This window comes from Oryx dammah, unplaced genomic scaffold, assembly GCF_014754425.2.
Source record: "Oryx dammah isolate SB20612 unplaced genomic scaffold, SCBI_Odam_1.1 HiC_scaffold_11, whole genome shotgun sequence".
NCBI classification, from domain to species: Eukaryota; Metazoa; Chordata; class Mammalia; order Artiodactyla; family Bovidae; genus Oryx; species Oryx dammah.
In genome coordinates this window covers 34,361,317-34,382,169 of record NW_024070195.1, presented here as the reverse complement: position 1 = coordinate 34,382,169, position 20,853 = coordinate 34,361,317, and the positions used below count along the sequence as shown (strand labels likewise).

The window sequence follows — 20,853 nt, the reverse complement described above, 5'->3', positions numbered from 1 at the left end:
GGAGTTCAGATTTTTTTTTTTTAAGTCTGTCAAGAAAAATAACCAGCTTGAAATATGTCAGGACTAGAATAGCCTTAGTCTCTACAAAGATGATTTAAAATGTTTATGCTCATGTATCAAATAAAATAATAATGTAGGCAAGGTACTGAAAACATTTGTAATCACTCCAGTAATTTGCTTATTTACCACTGCTTTGAAAACAATTCCACGTTACTTCTAATAATAGTATTAGCAACCACAACAGTAATGGCAACTAATATTGAGTATTTATTGTGTAGCAGGCACAAAAGCTGGTTTTACATCCCTAATATCATTGAAATCTTCCCCTACTGACCCAAGATACAGATACTGTCACCTTCATTTTACATATAAGTAAACTGAGGTGAGAGAAGTTAAAAAAATAGGCCACGGTCACATGGCTAAAATGCAGCAATGATAAAGCTCTAATTGATGAGAGAGGAAGTGAAAGAGAGTGAGGAAGAACTTATAAACCATTAGGCAATGCTGCCTGGGATCAACTGGGCAATGGTTTTATGTGATTCAGGGAGACTGATTCTATTATTAGCTTAATATGTAGCTGTCTGAGTAGAAATATGATTTCTTGCATTCTTATACATCTTGTGGATTGGGTTGTTTTTCTTTTATCCCACAAGTACTGGTTGCGAGCTTAGTGTATACAAAGTCCTCTGCTAGGCCCTTCGAAAATAAAAAGCCTTTGAGGAGCTCCTTATCCTGGACAGAACATAAGAGAGATACATTTGGTGGAATCATGTGAGATTGCCATTGGAAATTTACATGGGAAGGTTTCACACAATTTAACCTGACATATAACTAAAACGAGGTGATAGGCTATTCGCTGAACATACTGCCCTCTCATTATGTTTCAGGCACCATGCTAAACATTTTACATGGGCTAGTTCCTGAGTCCTTAAAATAACTCTCAGACGTGAGTACTATAATTATCCCTGTTTTATAGATGAGGAAGTTGAAGCTCTGAAGGGTGAAGTGACTTGCCCAGAGCCACACACCTGGTGTGTGACAGAGATGGAATCTGAACCCTGGGCACTCTCAGTGCACAGCCAGTGCACTTAAGCCTCAGACTATAAGCACCTCAAGAGGTTCAAATAAAAGCACCGAGCTCATTTATGCACATTGAGAACTTATAAGTTTTTTATATCACAGACATTCATTGGGTATATCTCGGATTTCTGTGATCTGGACACATCTGGTCATGCATATCACCACTTAATCTCCAGTATTTGCATTCTCCCCGCTCTGAGAACGGCTAACCAACTGAGGGGAACACGTGGAGGAAGGATGCAAAAAACAGCAACATTTTCACTTTTACTTGTTATGTCGGTATTGAACCTGTTTATTTTGAGGTACAAGCCCATGCTAGAGCATTTCAATTTTATCTTTTTTCCCCACCTGTGTCCACTTGCCCTTCTTACTGGGTCACATATACAGACGAGCATCATAGGAGGGAACTTGAACATAACTGTACACAATTAAAGTTTTTTGCATATGGTCAACCATTTAAAGAACTTCCTTTTTAAAAGTTTTGTAATCTTATATTCAGATACCAAAATCCTATCTATATAAACCATCACTTAAAATTTTATGTACAAAGGCATATCCCTTATTTTAAATGTTACATTTTTTAAATTTGCATGTGGGAAATTTTAAGAAGTTGTTTTTATTTTATTATTAAATGATACCAATTTGGTGTTATACCTAGTGAGTCTGAGATTCTCCCCATTGCTGTCCCAGTATTTTGTGACCCACCTCCACCCCCCTCCCCAAATATTCTAAATTATCCTTGACAACTGGCAAAGTAAATCTTCCCCAATGAGAAAGGATGGTTCCTTCTGCCTATGAGCCCCTCTGCCAATGATAGAGGGTGGTCCCCCTAACTACCACTGAACTTGGTTTTTATTGAAATAGCACAGACTGCTTGTTCCCAGGATCCTTTTTGGGACTTGAAGAGAGGGTGTGTTGAGGAGTCAACCAGGCCTGGGTTCCCCCCAGCTCTTCTTAGACTGATGACCTCAGGCAAATGATGAGAAACATTGGGAGACTCATCAGCGAAAATCTGGATAATTATTCTGTGGGTTTGTGTGAAGGTTCAGGCAATAATACATACTATAAGAATAAAGTATCTAGAATAATGCCTGGCAGGGCTTAGTAGGCCCTTAATAAATGTCAGCTCTGGTATTTGGGCATTTGTGAGAAAGCCCACAGTGCCCTATCCTCTTCTGGAGCTCACCTTTTTGTTAAGTGATTTTAAAGTCAGATTTGTATTTTTTTAGGAGTTTTGGCCTACTAGAGAGAACAGCTTTCTGAAATCCATTAATATTTCATGGGAGTTGTGAAGCAACAGCTGTAAAACTTGTTTGGTGGGCCCTAATTGCAATGAATAATCCATGGACTCCTTTGAAATGTAATTCTTCAAAATGTGTATTATAATTAAACTCCAGCCAATCCAAAGGCACTTTAAAACAGGTTTTAAAATTTCCCGAGCCAATTAGAAAACTGGTTGGTCCAACTGTCAAGTGTAGAGAAATAATGCTAATTTATGCAAAGACTTCAGTTCCAGGAAGACCTTGGCTGAATGTGAACACAACACATATCTTCTGAGAAAACACCTCCATGATACTATGTGATACTAAATCACTGACTGTATTTATTAAGGCAGGTCTAAATACAAAGCACACATTGTGAGTGACAGAGTGGCAGTTACTTGAACAAGAGATATAGTTTGTTTTTTGAAGAGATCTATCTTGAATATGACAACATTGTATACAAACCTTGACATATTTATTTTGTACAATAAAACAGCATAGTTACAGTATCCTTATAAAAGCAAACATGGTATGCTACCATTATGTTTTTTAATGCTCAGGGGATTTGTATTAGAAACTAACCAATTTTATTTAAATATTTTAAATATAAGGATAATTTTAGAACTCAGTATCTGGGGGATATGGGTTTGAGCTTTCTATCAGCAGAACCCCATTGCTATATGTATTATAAACTAATTTAAAATAATTTTAAAGTATTTCTGGGGCCTACATATGTATTTTTAAAACTCTGAATCACTTTTTTGTACAATCCATCTTTTACTTTGATATTTATTTAAAATAAAAGACAACAAACCCCCGACTTTATTTTTGTGGGCATTTACAAGAAAAGTCAATGTAATTAACCTAAACCACACAGGCACCTACTCCCAATCCACACTGTCATAATTAACATTTCTTTAAGTGCTCTGGATGCTGGATGGTTTATGGAGACGTCTCAATGTGAGATTAAATATGGGTGGTAATTATACTTGGACTACAGAGTGTTAAAAGACTAGGTAGCTCTCTTTCTCTTTTTTAAACCTATTCTATTTCAATGGATGTTTGGGTAGCTCTTTTTTTAAGACTGGGGATCACATCGTGAAAATTCCACAGATGTGACGATACAGGTATCTGCATAAAGAGTAAGCACTGGGAACTGGATGTTTTAAGAGTGACTTACTTCCCTCCTCACCTTCATCTTGGCTGCTGAAGTGTTGTGTTTTTTTTTTTTTTAATGTTGACATACAGGTTTACAGATAAGGTTTCACTACACTTCGGAATGGAAAGAGGGTGTTGCAAAGGAAAGCTTAGTAGAAGTAAAAGTTGGAATGAATTACCAAATAAGTTAAAAGTGATGTTTTGTTTTTTTAAAGCATAAGCAAAAAAGGATTTATTGGGACATATTCTAATTAGAGTTTAAACAAATATTGTTTTTTGTTTTTAAACTACCCCCCTCCTGGCGCTCCCCCCGCCCCCTCCCCCAGCTAAAACTGGCGCGCGTGTGTGTGTGTGTGTGTGTGTGTGTATGTGTGTGTGCAGGGCGCCAGCTGAGAATAGCACGCATCTCGTAGATCTTTAAAAAAACAAAACAAAACCCAAAAACCCTGTTTCTTGAATAAACCACTACGTTTCTTGAGGTTACAAAGAATCCCAAAGGAAGCAGGAATTATCAGCTTTGGAGTTTGATTTTTCTAAAAAAAAAAAAAAAAATTTTTTTTTTAATTAAAAAAATCCTAATCTCCGCATTTTTTTGCTAGGCGAGAACCGAAGTTTGGAGGTAGACGAGCAGGCGAGCGGTTTGCCCGGGCGCAGAGCATGAAGGCCGGGCGGGCGCGGGGAGCGGGCGCCCGCCGCCCGGCGCGGGGGTGAGCGAGAGAGAGAGCGGAGCGCGTGTGGCCGGCGCCGCTCGGCCGGGAGCTCCCGCGCCCGCGCCCCGCGCCCCGCGCCCGCCGCCGCCGCCGCCGCCGCCGCCCCTGGTGCGATGGCGCAGAAACCCCGTTGACAAGGCACTGCTTTTTCATGACGGTGAGTTTCCCTTTGAGTGTATTATAATTTTGTGATAAAAATTTCAAGGAGAAAAAAAAAACACACACACAACCTCCTTCCTCTGCCTCTTTCCTTCGGGGAGGGGAAAAGCGAGGGCGGGGGGGCTGGAGATCTATCTCCAGACAGACAGAAAAGAAAGAGGAGCAAATTAAACACCGAGTTGCCAAAACCAGGATATTAGGTTTCAGCCCAGAGAGCTATTGGCTAAGGCTGTGTTTTTTTTTTTTGGGGGGGGTGGGTTTGTGGGTGGGTGATGGTGGTGGTGGGTGGATGTTTAATGGACACGGAGAAAAGGGGAATCGAGTGTTTATGCCTTTCCCAGCGATGCCCGGGCCCCGGGAAGACCAAGTTCAGTGTCGCGGGCGGGGGCGCGGGCGGGCAGGGGGCGGCGGGGCCGGGCTGGGGGCTCCTCGGCGGGGTGGGGGCCCTGGCGCCTTCTTTTTTTTTTTTCTTTTCGCGGATGCAAATTTCTGGAGCGGGGAGAGGGAGAAGCCTGGGAAGGGGGGTGGCGTGGCGGTTGGTGGTGGGGAGGAGAGGGGAGGGAAGCCTTTTAATGACTCATTGATTGAGCCGGTTTAAAATTAGTTGTGTGCGCGAGTGCGAGTGTGTTTTCCGCCCCCCCGGAGCCGCCGGGAGCCGGGAAGGAGGGAGCGGGGCTCGGCGAGGGGAGGACGGGCGCGGCGGGGCCGCGAGCAGGGGGCAGGGAGGGCCAGGAGTGACGGCGGGCGAGGAAGAAAAATAAGCTTTTCCAATCTCCTCCCCTCGGTTCCCCCCGCCTCGTTTCTTTTCTCTCTCGGAAGCTCTTGGGTGTGAATCGCATTTTCTTTCTTCTCGGCAAAATGGACCCCGCGTCTCAAGAGGGGGAGGGGAGCGGGTGGGAGGGAGGCGGCGGGGATGGGGTTTATTTTTCATCCTGGCTTCCTCCTTCCCGGCGCTTGTGCCGCCGGCTGCGGCGGGGAGAGCTCGGGGCCGGCCGGCCGCTCCGGCCTGGTTCCCGGCGCGCGCGCCGGGGCCGGCCGGCCTGGCCCTTCCCCGGTCGCCTGGCCGCCTGGGTCCGGAGCACCGCCGACGACCCGCGGCCGGGCCCAGACGAGCCCTCGCGCCGCGCGGAGGATCGGCGGCCCAGCCGGGCTCCTCCTGCGGGCCCCGCGCGGCCTCTCCGAAGAGACGAGAGGCTCGGTGGCACTCTCTTTTGGCGGAGAGTGCGCGGGCCCGACGCGGTCCGCGCCCCCCGACCGGCCAGGACGCAGCTCTTGCGGGGGTTGTGCGGGGCGGGGTGGGGGGGGCGGTTGGAAGGCGCTAAGATGGCGCTGGGCCTGGCCCTTCGCCAGTGCTGGTGGCGCAGTTGCTCTGCGGGCGCCATCTTCCCCGGCGGCACGGGCAGCGCCCTTCTTGGACGGTTCGCCGGCCCGAGCGCCGGGAGGTCCGGGACGTGGGGGCCACGCTCCGCGGGCAGAAGTCTGTACGTGGGCCTTGAGTGGAGTAGCCTGGTCCCTCCCGGTGCCCTCCGACCCAAAAGAGTAGGCCGCCGGCTCAGAGCGGGGAGGGGCTGGGGACCGCGGAGTCTTGTTCCTTTTACCACTTGCCTTTGAGGGAAAAGAGTCGGGCCTTGCAGCCGAGGGGCCTCTCCCTAAACCCGCATCCCACCCCCAACCCCAGTCAAGACTGGGGATGAAGGCTTCCCCATGTCTTCCTAGGGCTTGAACCTGGAAGACTTTGCTTTCCCTGGCCTGGCTGGGCGCAGATCATGGAGGCTTTCCTTTCGCCCTCTTCCACTTCATTTTGAGAGGAGAGTCAAACCCAGTTGCAGAATTGCAGGAAAAAAGTCGAGGACAGTGTCTGTCTGCTTTCCAGTATCGTGGTTCTGTATGGGTCCCCTACTAGTTTTCTGGGTTGTGTTTTCACAACCCTGGACAACCTTTTCTCTGGTTGTCACATTTGTGGGAAGGTAATGGGTTCCAGTGATTTGAAACTTCTTTTTGGCTTTCATATTCCCTATTATAAATGGTAGTAAATTACTTTGATCTCTGATCTGAAAAATTAAACTCGCTTTGAAACACCCCGGAGACTTTTTCCTTTCAAAAAAAAGGGGGGGACTGTTATGGTTCATCTCTTTCTAATCAGTATAAGACTTCTCAGTTCCCCCACTTTTTATTTAAAATGTTTCCTAGAAGCATTCATAAAAATACTCAGCTGTCTTGTAGTAGCAGTATAACAATGGGTGGGTGGGCTTTAACTTTGTTACTGAAAAGATTATTGGGAGGAGGAGTCTGTAAAGCTCTGATCTTTCTAGGCGTCTAGATGGAAAGTAAATAGTTAATTTCTAGTGGATAAAAGTAACATAGTGGCACCATTAGGTATGTCCTTGACTGTGGTGGATGCTTTTAGGCCCTTTAAGACCTACCGTGTGCTGAACACTGTTATATGCCAGGAACTGTTTTTTAATTCCTATTTATCATACCAGCCCTGCAGTATTGGTTTTTATTCTCTGCTTACCAGGGAAGGAACTAATGTTTGCCAAGGTAGTTGAATTGTTCAAAGTCTCAAAGTTCTAAGTGATAGAATTGACAGTGGATCCCAGAAAGCCCTGTTCCTCGCTCTGTATCTAATTTCCAAATCTGAGCATCAGAATCAACTGGTGAGATGTTTTTAAAAGACAGATTTGTAATAGCCATTATTTGTTAGGGACACTTGGGGTTTTTCAAAATGTCTGATGTATTGGACAGTCTCAGCTTTAAGTTTCTGACTTTCAGTTTCTTGATGCTCATAACTCCCTCCAAGAATTTTGAAATTCTTGCTCATCTAGGATCGCCTGGATCTAAATACGTAGGACTCTGTGTTATTCCAAGCTCTCCAGGTGACTTCATTGTGACCCAGAGATGTGTTTAGAACATCCCTGTATTAAACTGTGCACTGTGCTGCTGGCGGTCTTTTGAATTGGAGCATGGGCTGCAATTCATGGGGTTGCAAAGAGTCGGACATGACTGAGCGACAGAACTGAACTGATGAGACTTGAGGTTCATTTCATTTTGAGTTTCAGCACAATTTTATTGCTTACGTTAGTTTTAATTTTTCTCCTCTGCCATTTATCAAAATGTTGAAATGATTTCCTTACGGAAAGAAATCTTAGGTATCCCGAGACTTTTAAATCTTAGTACATTTTAAAATATATATATAGTTTCATTCTACTGTACTAAGAAGTTATATAATATACTGGCTTCAGGTCTATCCAGGCCAGCTAGTTTAGTCAAGATAGCTCTGGAACAAAAATAGAATTGAATCTAGGAAATACAGAAGTTAGAAGTGGGGTAGAAGATATACTGAAATCAAAACCTAGAGATAAATCCTTGAAAGAATGAGTTCTTTTTTGAATTTTAAATTGAAAAGATATTTCTTGCATTTTGGGAAGTAGGATGGGGAACTTATTCTAAACATGAGACTTGGTAGGAACAGAATATGCATTAAAGACACAGAAGGTCAGGAAGAAACACCCAGAGCAGATAATGAATAGCCAGCCAGACCAAAATGAGAGAACCAAGTCAGTGAGGAAATCATTAACTTCTCTGGAGCAAAGATCACATATTTGAGTTATTTTGTGCTTTTCTTTCTTCTGAAATCACTATTGTGTTTAGTGATTGCTAGGGGGAAATGGTTGAAACTTTTGATGCAGGTGTCAGAGTTATATTATTTTTGCCTGTATCCATGTTCCTCTGTCCTACATTTTGAAAAGCTTTGTAAGGGGCCGCTGTGGATACCTGTGTGCAGTATATCTGCGTGCAGTCCATTATCTAGTGAGTGGGTGGAGTTCTAGTACTTGTCCCATGTGGTTTTCCTCCGCTTGTTTTTCGTGGCGTAAATGCCACAGCAATTATTTTCTTTGACTAAAATCCAGTAAAGCTTGAAAGGGGTGGGGGTGGGTGGGGAGCGGGGAGCGCGCACATGGATCTAAAAATCAGCCTGTTCAGAGGGAAAGAGTAGCTTCTTTAAAGTAGCCTTCAGTAGAATTCAAGACAGACAAGATCTCTGCCCTCATGAAATTTGTAGTATAGTGTGAAAAACAGGAAATAAGGAAACACAAATAATCAAGGAAATTAAAGATTAAGGAAAAACGTATAAGAAGTTAAGCTGGTGGGTCAAAAGAGTGTGTTATGGGGAAAAGAGTGTATTGTTTTGGCTAGTAAGAGTCAAGGAATGTCCCTGTGAAAAGGTGACATTTGAGCTGAGACTGGACACATGAACTTACGTTAGCCTTGTGAAAAGCTGGGGAGACATTCCTGGTCTGGGAACAAGTACAAAGCCCTGAAAGGTCTGGAAGGGCAGGGATGTTAGAACAGAAAGAAGCTAGGAGGAGAATGCAATGAAATGGGGTTAGAGAAGTTGTGCAGGGCCTCTGAAGACATACAGGGGCTTGGGGATTTTATTTTATGACAAGGAGAAGCTATTGTAGGGCTTCAATTAGGGAGCGTGATATGTTTCTGTTTTTAAACATCACTGGCTGCTCTGTGGAACAAGAGAGGCAGCAGAGAGGGCAGTTGGGGAACTACTGCAATGGTCAGCTCAAGTTTGATAGTATCTTAGGTGAGTGCAGTGGAGATGGAGCAGAGTAGATGGTCGGTTTCAGAGATATTTTGGAGGTTGAATCAGGAGTATTTGCTTCATGGGTTGTCTGTGGAGGAAGAGGAGGAGAAATCAAAGGATTCCTTCAGATCCCTGGCTTACGGCTTGGTGGCTGGTGGTGCCAGTTGCTTGTAGAGAAGACTGGGGGTGGGGGTGGGTAACTAGAGTTCTATGTGGAACCCGTTGTATGTCCCACAAGTGTTTCAAAAACCTAAGTGGAAAGTCAAGCAGGTGGTGAATGTTCAAGTTGAGCTGAGGATAGTGGACACAAATTTTGAGAGTCACCAGCATAGAGATGGTATGTCATGGAACTAGTTGAGATCATCTGTGAGCATAGAAAACTTACGATCAAGCCTGAAACTTTCCCGTGAGTGAAGGAGGCGCAAAGGAGACCAAGAAGGCTCAGCACTAAAGCAGGAGAATGATTTTATCTGTTTCAAGAAAAGGGAGTGGTCTGCTGTGCCAAATACTACTGAGAAGTTAAACCCTGAGGAGAGAAAAATTCCACTTGGATTTGGTGGTCTTGACAAGTAGTTTTAGTGGCACATGGAATGGAGGCCAAATTGGAATGCACTGAGAGAATGAGCCTCTTGATGAGAGTGAAAGGAGAATGAAAAAGTTGGCTTAAAACTCAACATTCAGAAAGCTAAGATCATGGCATCGGGTCCCATCACTTAGTGGCAAATGGATGGTGAAACAATGGAAACAGTGACAGACTATTTTGGGGGCCTCCAAAATCACTGCAGATGGTGGCTGTAGCCATGAAATTAAAAGACGCTTGTTCTTGGAAGAAAAGTTATGACCAATCTAGACAACATATTAAAAAGTAGAGACATTACTTTGCCTACAAAGATCCTTCTAGTTAAAGCTTGGTTTTATCAGTAGTCATGTATGAATGTGAGAGTTTGACTTTATAAAAGCTGAGCACCGAAGAATTGATACTTTAGAACTGTGGCGTTGGAGAAGACTCTTGAGAGTCCCTTGGACAGCAAAGAGATCCAACCAGTCCATCCTAAAGGAAATCAGTCCTGAATATTCATTGGAAGGACTGATGCCGAAGCTGAAATTCCCATACTTTAGCCACCTGATAAGAAGAACTGACTCGTTTGAAAAGACCCTGATGCTGGGAAAGATTGAAGGTGGGAGGAGAAGGGGACAACAGAGGATGAGATGGTTGGATGGCATCATCGACTCAATGGACATGAGTTTGAGTAAACTCCAGGAGTTGGTGATGGATAGGGAGGCTTGGTGTGCTGCAGTCCATGGAACTGCAAAGAGTCAGACATGTCTGAGCAACTGAACTGAACTGAGAATGGGAGTGAAATAAATGTGACCCGCTTGTTGGGAAAATTTTGCCGTAAAGCAAGGACAGAAATGGCACAGCAGTGGTTGGGGAGAGAGAGAGGTGGGGTCAAGGAAGCACATTTTTTGAACTGATGGGAAATAGAAGAGCATTTTCAATAAGCTAGTGAGACTGTCTAATAGAGACTAATGCAGAAGAGAGAGAAGACTACCAAAGGAGCAGAATTCTTTCTTTCTCTTTCTCTCTCTCCTTTGCTGCGCTTTCAGGATCTTTGTTTCTCAGCTAGGAATTGGGCCAACTAGGCATCCATGCCACGGTAGTGAAAGCATCATGGCCTAACCACTGGATCACCAGGGAATTCCTGCCAAAGGAACGAAATTCTTCAGTAGGAGAAGAGTCAGAATACAAGAGCGTTTGCCTTTGGTGGGAGCAGGATGACCTGCAGTGTAGCAGGAGAGAAGGCAGAGAGGTTTAGGAATTGGAGGTAGAATACGGGGCTCTTTGTTCTCATGGTTTCTGTTTTCTCAGTGGAGTCTGAGGCAGGGCCAGCACCTTAAAGGAGGAAGGGGTGTGGATCATGTGAGATTAGGAGGACACCTTGCTTTGGACAGCAGGACAGTGAACTCACTGAGATACTCGATAGGGTGCTGGGCATTGCTGAATACCTGGGTGTGCATTGGAGGGTGGGGGTCTGCATTAAGGTGAAACTAATCAGTCCAGTTAGTTGTGTGATTTTCTGCCACCAACTAACCACCACCGTTTATTACAAGCGAAGTACAAGCAGCCAGGTGATCAGTTCAATCAAGATTGGCCTTTTTGCCCCCCAGATATGATAGGAAGAGAGACGCCAGGGACTCGAGGGTGGTTGCAAGGGGGTAACAGTGATGAACCAAGATAATGAGGGTGGGGGCCATGAGAATAACTTGGTTAATAAAAAGGGACGTAATGGTAGAGAATTTCAGCTGGGAATAATGAAAAAGTTCTGGAGCTGGATAGTGACATAGTTGTATTGGGTTGGCCCAAAAGCTTGTTTGGTTTTAAGTAAAAAAAGACACGTTTTTCATTTTCACTGAGAACTTTATTGAAGAACATATTCAGAATGAACTTTTCGGCCAACCCAATACAATAGTGTGTATGTACTTAAAGCCAATGAAGTATACGCTTAAGTGGTAAATCTTGTTGTTTTACCACAATTAAATGAATTCAAGAGTTCCCTGGTGGTCCAGTGGTTAGGACTCTGCGCTCTCAATGCTGAGGACCCAGGTTCTATGGAAGAAAGACTTAGAAATCATATCTCAAATTATTGAGAGTGAAGAGACAGTAACCCCTCTTATCATGGGCCCAAACTTGAGTAGGCGAAGCAGTCACCTGTAGACACAGAGCTTCTGGAGGAGGACCGAGAAATCTTAAGTTTCCCTGTTCACTGACTTTTTCTAAGCCTTTAGCATGGCATTTAAAACAAGCTGGGCACTCAGTAAACATTTGCTGGCTGACTGCTTAGACAACCAGGTAGAACAGAATGATAGGAACTAAATAAAAATTGTTTTTTGAGATAGAAGTCAGCAGGGACTTGTAATACATTCTGGTGGCTGTGCATGAGAGAAAAGTTGGGTTAAAGGGAGAGGGGGAGAAATAAGGGACGGTCATTTTAAAAAATTCAGATAATACCAAGTGGAACTTTGTGGCTCTCTTCTTAACCTCATTTTTTCTCTTCTTTGCTCACACTGCTGTTACTCACTTTTGCATAAGGTTCCTCTGTTCCCCAAATTGCCTGCAGAAAAAGTAACCGTTAAAGAAAAAGAGAGGAGAGCAGGGGAGATGATAGGATTCAGAATAGAGGTCTTTCCTGAGAAGATCGCACGGTCATTTGTCAGGGGCAGAGGCAAAAGGTTTTGAGTTTGAGGGGAAGAAATTTGTGAAATGTGTGAGATGTGGGGGAAGATGGAGGAAAGGAGTGGGACTTGGTGGCAGTGAGGCAACATGAATTAACCAGTATACCAAATCCACCTGCATGGCCTGGTTCGCTCATGATCAATAGTGTTCCGGAGTAAAAGGGAAAAACACAGTGGGTGCAGGGGCTGGCAGACAGTGGGGGTGGGAGTGGTTAAATGAATGTGCAGTGGGAATGTAGACAGAGAAGAAAGGAGGTGTTGACTTTAAAGGAAAGCCCTAGAAGGGAAGCTGTGTAAGTGGTCCCTCGCTGAACGGAAATGGGCCCAGAAGGCCGCTCTGCTGAGGCGGTTGTACATGCGTGGTGTAGCTCAGGCGCGCTCAGAACTGGCAGTGTAACTGGGATGGCAATGTGGAAGACAGAGGTCTTGGGGAGAGGCAGCTAGGGGCTTGATCTTTTCTCCCCTGTACCTCATATGTGCTTCCATCCAGGAAGAGCCTGAAACCTCACTGTACCAGATGTTTAACCCAAGTTCCCCTTCCCTCTACTCCCAATCAACTTTGATTTATGTAGTTGTGATTTAATTATACATTTCTTTTTAATAAAGTTGGAAAATTGAACATTTTCTGTTTTTGTGGGTTCTTTGGCTTATCTTGCAAGCACACTGAACATTCATTTTCCCTGAAATAAAACTGAAATAAAAATCCTGAATGTGAGGGAATGAGATGTGAAAAGTATTGCCTTTCTATGCGTGCCAGGTTGCTTCAGTCGTGTTCAACTCTGTGTCACCCCATGGACTGTAGCCCGCCAGGCTCCTCTGCCCATGGGATTCTCCAGGTGAGAATATTGGAGTAGATTGCCATACCCTTCTCCAGGGAATCTTCCCAACCCAGGGATCAAACCCTCTTCTCTTAACATCTCTTGTATTGGCAGGCATGTTCTTTACCACTAGCACCACCTGGGAAACCCACACGGTGGGCTTTCTAGGAAAGGCGTAGGCTTATTTCAGTTTTCTACTGAAATCCATGGTGCTTCCTAGTATCATTAGAAATTAAACATGGAGTCCCAACCTGTGATTGAAACATTTTCATAAGAAAGAAAATGGGGGAAAGGAGAAAGAATGTTGTTAAACCTTAATATTATTTCAGGCCCTGATGGATTGTAAAATTCTAAAGAACTCCCTGTAGATAGGTTTGTCTCCATCTTATAGATAATGAAACTGAGGTTTAGAAATGATAAATCGCTTACCCAAGGTTACATTACTAAGGGGCAGAGCTGGGGTTTGAATATATACTGCATGTCCATACCTCATACAGTTTGCCATTGGTATTAAAACCATGTCTAAATTTTGTCTACAAATGACTGTGTACAAGTTAAAATATTTTGAGGTCCTAAAATTAAACTTGGATGACCTTTGTTTCAGTAGGAGAAATAGGAAAAGGTAGTGTTTTGTTGATAATTAAAAATGGTGACCAAAAAACCCAGAATCTTGCTGTCAGTGGTCAGATTTTAGGTCAGAACCATTATTCTGCTCCTTCTGCAGATAATTCAGTTTCAATTTGTATAGCATGGTGAATCAAACATAGGGCCCATTTTAGCTCTATACTTGGGAGCAATCAGAGATTATGAATCATATCTTTCACTAAACAAAAATCCTAATTGGAAGTGAGAACACTCAGAACCTTAATTAAACATGATACGGTGCTGCTCAAGTTGTTCCCGTGCTTGGAATGCTGTCAGTGTAATCATAGTACAGATTTGGGGGAAAGGATTGAAAACGTACAAAGTATGATTCACTCTATAAAGAAAGATTCTTTTAAAGAGGCCTTGCTGTAGGTTGAATATAAGACCAGTAAGATAATGCATCAGAGGATTTTTTTCCTTTTCTTTTTGACTCTGTGAGAAAGCAACAATAGTAAAAGATGATGAAACACTCGTACTGTGGATGTTTTAGTTCGCCCCGCCTGACGTATGGCTCTTGAGCATTAGGTGGCTCCCTGTATAGTCTGAGGTAGTACCTGAGTTCTTCATGGAAGGCTAGAAATAACCTGAAGTTTCCCTCTCCCTCATTGAGAACCAGCCCTCTCACTACTTACTAGGGGTAAGCTTAATTTGGGGAGATGAAGAATTTCAAAATCTTGTGGTAAGTGTAATATGGGAGAGACTTTAATAATTTTGTTATGTAGACTAAATATTTCAAACATAACTAAGGAATATTAAGACTGCTATTATATGTATTAAAATCACCTACCTTTAAAAGTTGCTTGCAGTGTATTTCAGATTTTTATTGTATTTTTTTAAAGATAATCAGTTTACTTAGTTTCTTGTTTTTTATTTTAGAATTGGTATTCAACTCTCCTTAGAATAACATTTTACAGTGTTATAACAATATAGGTGGTCTCCTGCATTGCAGACAGATTCTTTACATTCCATGTGTAGAAACTGTTATCCACACATACACAAAATCAGGTTTTTTTTTTCCTCCTGATTCTTGAGAGTAAAGGTTGCTCTCATGGTGTGCTTTTAACTTGGAAGTATTTCTCCTTGGATTTAAAATAAAAATGCTTCTATAATTAGATTTCTTTTAATTCTGATATTTCCTAGAAATGCAAAGAAATATATTTAGAAATAAAAAGTAAGAATAAACTGACCTATTTGTATTCTGGTTATTCAGATTTGTGAGACTCTTAGGATTGGAGAGATCCAGAGAGGCTAGCCTTTTTTCTCCAGGTGTGATCACACTTAATGGATGAACATTTTCACCTTGAGATGTTTGGAATTGTTTCTATCCATAAGCCTTGAGATGGCTTGCTTATCTATTTATTTTAGGTATTCTTTTTCACTTGACTGGTCTAGTTTAACAGGTAAACAATAACTGATTTTTTTTTTTTTTAGTTCACTTCTCCCTCCAGCTACTGCCCTAATTCTTTGCTCACTTGTTTCTCTTTTTTATGTCACATGATTTACTTAGAATACTTTTCTGTTACAGCATATATTATATAGGTAAAACAATCTGAAAGTAAATTTCCAAAGAGAGTAATCAATCAAAGAAAAATAAAATTTGGGGAGCTATGTTTGAAAAAGTGGTGGGGAGGGCCTTAACTTATCTAGAAATGTAAAATGGACATTGTGCTCCAATGTGAAATGCCTGTGCATACCGAAGAAGATTTCCTTATCTTTTTAATAGATTTTTATGAGTACTAGATTATTACTGTAATTCTTTTTTCATTTGCACTGTTAATGGTCTAAGCTTAAATTAGCTATATAATCAATTAAGAAATTACCAAAAGTCTTGCAAGGGGTCTGTTTACTTATCTTCCTCACCAATATTTACAAAATGAATTGTGCGTATGCTACAGTCAAGATGACTGAAAAGATAGGGACCTCCCTGATGGTCCAGTGGTTAAGACTCTGCTCCCAGTGCAGGGGGACTCGAGTTCAATCCCTCGTCAGGGAACCAGATCCCACATGCCACAACTAAAGATCCATTGTGCCGCAACCAAGACCTGGCGCAGCCAAATAAATTAAATAAATATTTGGACTTCCCTTGTGGTTTGGTGGTTAAGAATCCACCTGCCAATGCAGGGGACGTGGGTTTGATCCCCGGTCCAGGAAGATCCCACATGCCACCAGGCAACTAAGCCTCTGTGCCAAAACTGCTGAGCCTGTGCTCTAGAGCCTGTGAGCCACAGTTAGGGAAGGAAGCCCTCAGTGAGAAGCCTGTGTGTCACAGCTAGAGAAATCCCTTGCACAGCAGAGACCTAGGCAGACAAAAATAAAAATAATTTTTAAAAGATGACTGAAAAGATCCTAAAGTTGGCTAAACTGGTTTTTAAAAATATGCATATTGGATATGCAATGCAAAATGAACAATGTAGAGAGAGATGTTATAGGTTTCATGTAAATGAAGACTTCAGTTCTATATAATAAACTGTTTTATAAAATACATTATCATTATAATTTCGATGTTTCCCAGCTAGAACTGATACTAGATCAAAAAATGTGCCATAAAACCTATTTGACATTAACCTTTTAATTTTGTGATAAATTACATAAATTTTGTGATAAATTACATAAATTTTGTGATAAATTACATAAATTCTTGACTCGTTATTTAAAATATGTTCTGTGTTCCAAATTACTTTACTATCCATTTAAGGCCTACGTTTTCTTATTGATTTTCTGTCTGGATGATCTGTCCATTGATGTAAGTGGGGCATTAAAGTCCCCAACTATTATTGTGTTACTGTTGATTTCTCCCTTTATGTTTGTTAGTATTTGCCTCACATATTGAGGTGCTCCTATGTTAGGTGCATATATAATTGTTTTATCTTCTTCTTGGATTGAACCGTTGATCATTATGTAGTGTCTTCTTTGTCTCTTATAACAGTCTTTGTTTTAAAGTCTATTTTGTCTGATATGAGTATTGCTATTCCAGCTTTCTTATAAGTTTTATTTGTGAGGAATACCTTCTCCCATCCCCTTACTTCAACCTGTAAAGTCTGTGTCTTTTGGTTGGTGCATTTAACCCATTTACATTTAAGGTAATTATCAATACATATGATCCTGTTACCATTTTCTTAACTGTTTTGGGTTTATTTTTTTGTATATCTTTTCCTTCTCTTGTGTTTTCTGCAAATTACCTTCCTATCCAAATGTAACCTTAAGCTTGACTCTCAGGAATGTCTTCAGTATATAATATACATGGAGGTGATAAAGCAAATAATTTGTTTTCAGAGCATGACACAGATTTGGTATGTGTATATGCATTATCTGTACATACCTTTAAAATATTTTACACCCTTTTAAGAGTAATCTAAAATATTTGGGGAATTTTCTGGCAGTCCAGAGGTTATGACTCTGTGCTTTCACTGCCAAGGGCCCTGGTTCAACCATGGGTCAATCCCTGGCTGGGGAACTAAAATCTCACAAGCCACCTGGTGCAGCCAAAAAAAAAAAAATATATATATATATATATATAAAATATTCTTTTTTTCCCCTTTGCTTTCCAGGATGTCTCTTTTCTAAATGGAATGTCATGTTTTGAAAGGTTATCACTGTAACTATCTACTCCAGGAGAAGAAGCTACTGTACTGATAATTCATCATCAAATATTTATTAAATGCTAATTTTCTACAGGGCACTTGGAGGGTATGGGAACACATGATCTAGGTGGGTGGATAATAGATACATGCAGAGAAGAAGGAAATGGCATTCCACTCCAGTGTTCTTGCCTGGCATTCCACTCCAGTATTCTTGCCTGGAGAATCCCCTGGACAGAGGAGCCTGGCAGGCTATATAGTCCATGAGGTTGCAAGAGTCAGACACAACTTAACAACTAAACCACTACCACCACACAGCGGTTTATGCTAAATCCCAAATGCCTGATACAAGTGACAGCAAAGGAGAGAGAGCCTTTGACTAAAGTGTATGAGCAAGTCCATCCATTCACTTGTTCAGCAAATATTATTGAGCAGCTAATATATTCCAGGTGCCATTCTAGGCTCCAAGGTGCCTCAATGAGCAGGGCTCTCTTGAGAAGACAAACTATAAACCTAGATAAACTTTGTAGTGAGTCATAGAGGGGAAAAGAAAAATGTGGAATGCTGGAGGAGGGTGGAAAGAAGTAAGACCTTATCTGAAGGAATGACATTCCAGGCAGAGAGCAGCCAGTGCAGAGGGCCTGAGGCCTGAGGCCTGAGCAGGCCCGGTGAGTTCAAGGCATGGCAAGTCAGCAAGGGCTACAATCAGAAAGCATTCAGAGATTTGGGGGTAGTGGGAACAGTTATATACGGTGTTACGGGTATTCACAGTTGAGCACAGAAAAGGATTTTGGTTTTTACTATGGCAAAAATGGGAATGCATTGAATGGTTTTGATTTATGTTTTAAAGGGATTACTCAGGAAGTTGGATGGAGAAGGCAATGGCACCCCACTCCAGTACTCTTGCCTGGAAAATCCCATGGATGGAGGAGCCTGGTGGGCTGCAGTCCATGGGGTCGCTAAGAGTCCAACACAACTGAGCGACTTCACTTTCACTTTTCACCTTCATGCATTGGAGAAGGCAATGGCACCCCACTCCAGTACTCTTGCCTGGACAATCCTAGGGATGGGGGAGCCTGGTGGGCTGCCGTCTATGGGGTTGCACAGAGTTGGACACGACTGAAGCGATTTAGCAGCATCAGGAAGTTGGAATGAGAATAGATTGTAGCAGGTAAAAGAGGGAAAGCAGAGAGGCCAGGCGAGAGGTTATGACAGCTCAGACTAGGGAGGTGGCAGTGGAGGCGGAGTGTGGTTGGATTCTGGATCTCTTTGAAAGTATAGCTGATGAGATTTCTTGATAGATGGGATGTGGGGCATGAGTGAATGAGCAGTGAAAGATTACATGTACAAAATGGCATTTGAACTGGAGCCTAAGAAATTCGTTGACCAGGAGAAGATGGCAAAGCAGAGGAATTTAGGTGGGAAAGAAAGAAATTGAGAAGTGTATGGAAACGATGAGACAGTGGGGAAACTTATTTAGATGAAGGGAGAAGTTTCTAGAAGAGAGAGAGAAAAGGAAGGAAGGCTGGGGTATGGGTGGGGGGACACTGGAGTAACAATTTGTGAAATACACTCAGTGCGAGGCCAGTGTTTGAATTTTTCTTTATGTATAAAAAAATAAAAATCTGTCAAGCAAGGCAGTTATTTAACTAAGAAAGAAGCATTGTAGTTATTAATAGCTTTGGAACCAGACAGATGTGTGTTCCAGTCCTGGCTCTTTTCCTTCCTTTCTGTGCTGACTCCAGTAAATTATGTAACCTCTCTGGGGGCCTGTGCTGTTGTTTCTCCCTCTGGATTGAGGATTTACTTGGCAGAGGAAATTCACCAGAATTAATTGTGAGGTCATGCATACAAAGGGTTAACAGTGCCTCACCCATTTGGAGCTTAGCTATCCTGCTTTTTAAAATTACTGTTGTTAAAAAATAATAAAACGTTAAAGCAGTGTTTAATTAGACTAGGCTGCTAACAGTGAATCAATGAATGAATGGCTCCTTTAGAAAATTACTTTTTATCTTAAGTGAATAATCCCTGTTAGCCAGTATTGCCTTCCAAGACCTAGACATTGCCCCTTGAAATTCCTGTTAGTTTTCTAGTAGTATACTTTTATCAGAACAGCAGGGCATGTTTTCCTCCCAAACATTTAGAGATCAAATATAACAAATTCCCCTCTTGACATTTTTCAGCTCAGTTTATTATAGAAAAGACTGAGAAATTTAGTAGTAGAAACCTGACATTAGTTTAAAATCCACTTTCCAAAACTCAGTGTCCTGCAGAACACTGGTCTGCAGAATGCAGGTTTAAAAAATGCTGGGAAAGTTAAAAAAAAAAAGGCATATGGTATTAGTTCAGGCTGCCATAGCAAAATACAGTTAACCCTTGAACAAAGTGGGCTTGAACTGCATGGGTCCACTTATGTGTGAAATTTTTTTTCCCCCCAAATACATACTGCAGTACTCATGATCCACAGTTGACTGAATCTACGGATGCGGAGGAGCTATCTATGCAGGGGACCCGACTATAAAGTTATATGTGGATTTTCAACTGTGCGGGTGGTCAGTGCCCCAGACCTTGGGTTTAAGAGTCAACTATATCATAGGCTGGATGTCTTAAACAGCAGAAACTTATTTTCTCCTATTTCTGTAGGCTGTGCAATCCAAGATCCAAGGTGCCAGCCAATTAGCTTGCTGGGGAAGGCTGCCTTCTTGATGTCCTCACATGAGCCCTGGACTCTCTTCTTACAAGATGCTGGATTAGGGCTCTCCCTTCGTGAACTCATCTAATCTCAGTTACTTCCTGAAGACTCTGTCTCTCTCTTCAGTCACATCAGAGCTTAGGGTTTCAACATGAGTTTTGGAGGGGACACAGTTCAGTCCATGGCAGCCACTGCTAGGCAGTGGGAGTCATAAGTGATCTTCCTTTTCTTTATACATTTCAGTATTTTGCAGACTTTCTGCATTTGAGGATGTTTGGGTGAAACTGGGTTCTACTTCTAGATTCCACTTATATGAGTTACCTAGAGTGGTCAAACGCACAGGGACAGCAAGTTGGAATGGTGATTGCCAAGGGATAGGGGGAGGGGAAAGGGAAAGTTAGCATTTAATGGGTAGAGTTTCAGTTTTTACAAGATGAAAAAAACTTCTGGAGATGAATGGTGGTGATGGTTGCCCAACAATGTGAATGTTCTTACAACCACTGAACTGGACAGTTGCAAATGGTTAAGATGGTGAATTCTGTGATATGTTATTTTTACCACACATACACACAAAAATTCTCAGCCCTTTCTCCAGAAAGACCAAAAAAAAAAAAAAGGTAGAGAAAACCACCTCCCTGAAACTTCTAAAAAATATTTATTGCTTTTGGAGTTAAACAGACTGGGTTTACATGCTATTTCTGTGTTGACCTCATGGTGCTCAGACATGGGTGTGCATCAGGACTACCCGGATGGCTTGGTTAACACCCTGAGTTCCTGTTGACCTCATGGTGCGCAGACATGGGTGTGCATCAGGACTACCCGGATGGCTTGGTTAACACCCTGAGTTCCTGTTCCGGTGGATCTGGAATGGGCCTCAGAATCTGGATTTTTGACACACTGCCATGTGATTGAGACGCCTA

The 20,853-nt window shown here is 42.5% G+C and overlaps 1 protein-coding gene across 1 annotated transcript in view; it reads left to right on the top strand.

Moving 5' to 3' along the window:
- The first annotated feature begins 4,255 nt into the window (after window positions 1-4,255).
- Window positions 4,256-20,853, top strand: part of BICRAL (BRD4 interacting chromatin remodeling complex associated protein like) — a 78,716-nt gene continuing 62,118 nt past the window's right edge. Inside the window, exon 1 of the mRNA XM_040249671.1 lies at window positions 4,256-4,367. The gene's annotated coding sequence lies outside the window, so the exon portion shown is untranslated. The remainder of the gene's footprint in view (window positions 4,368-20,853) is intronic.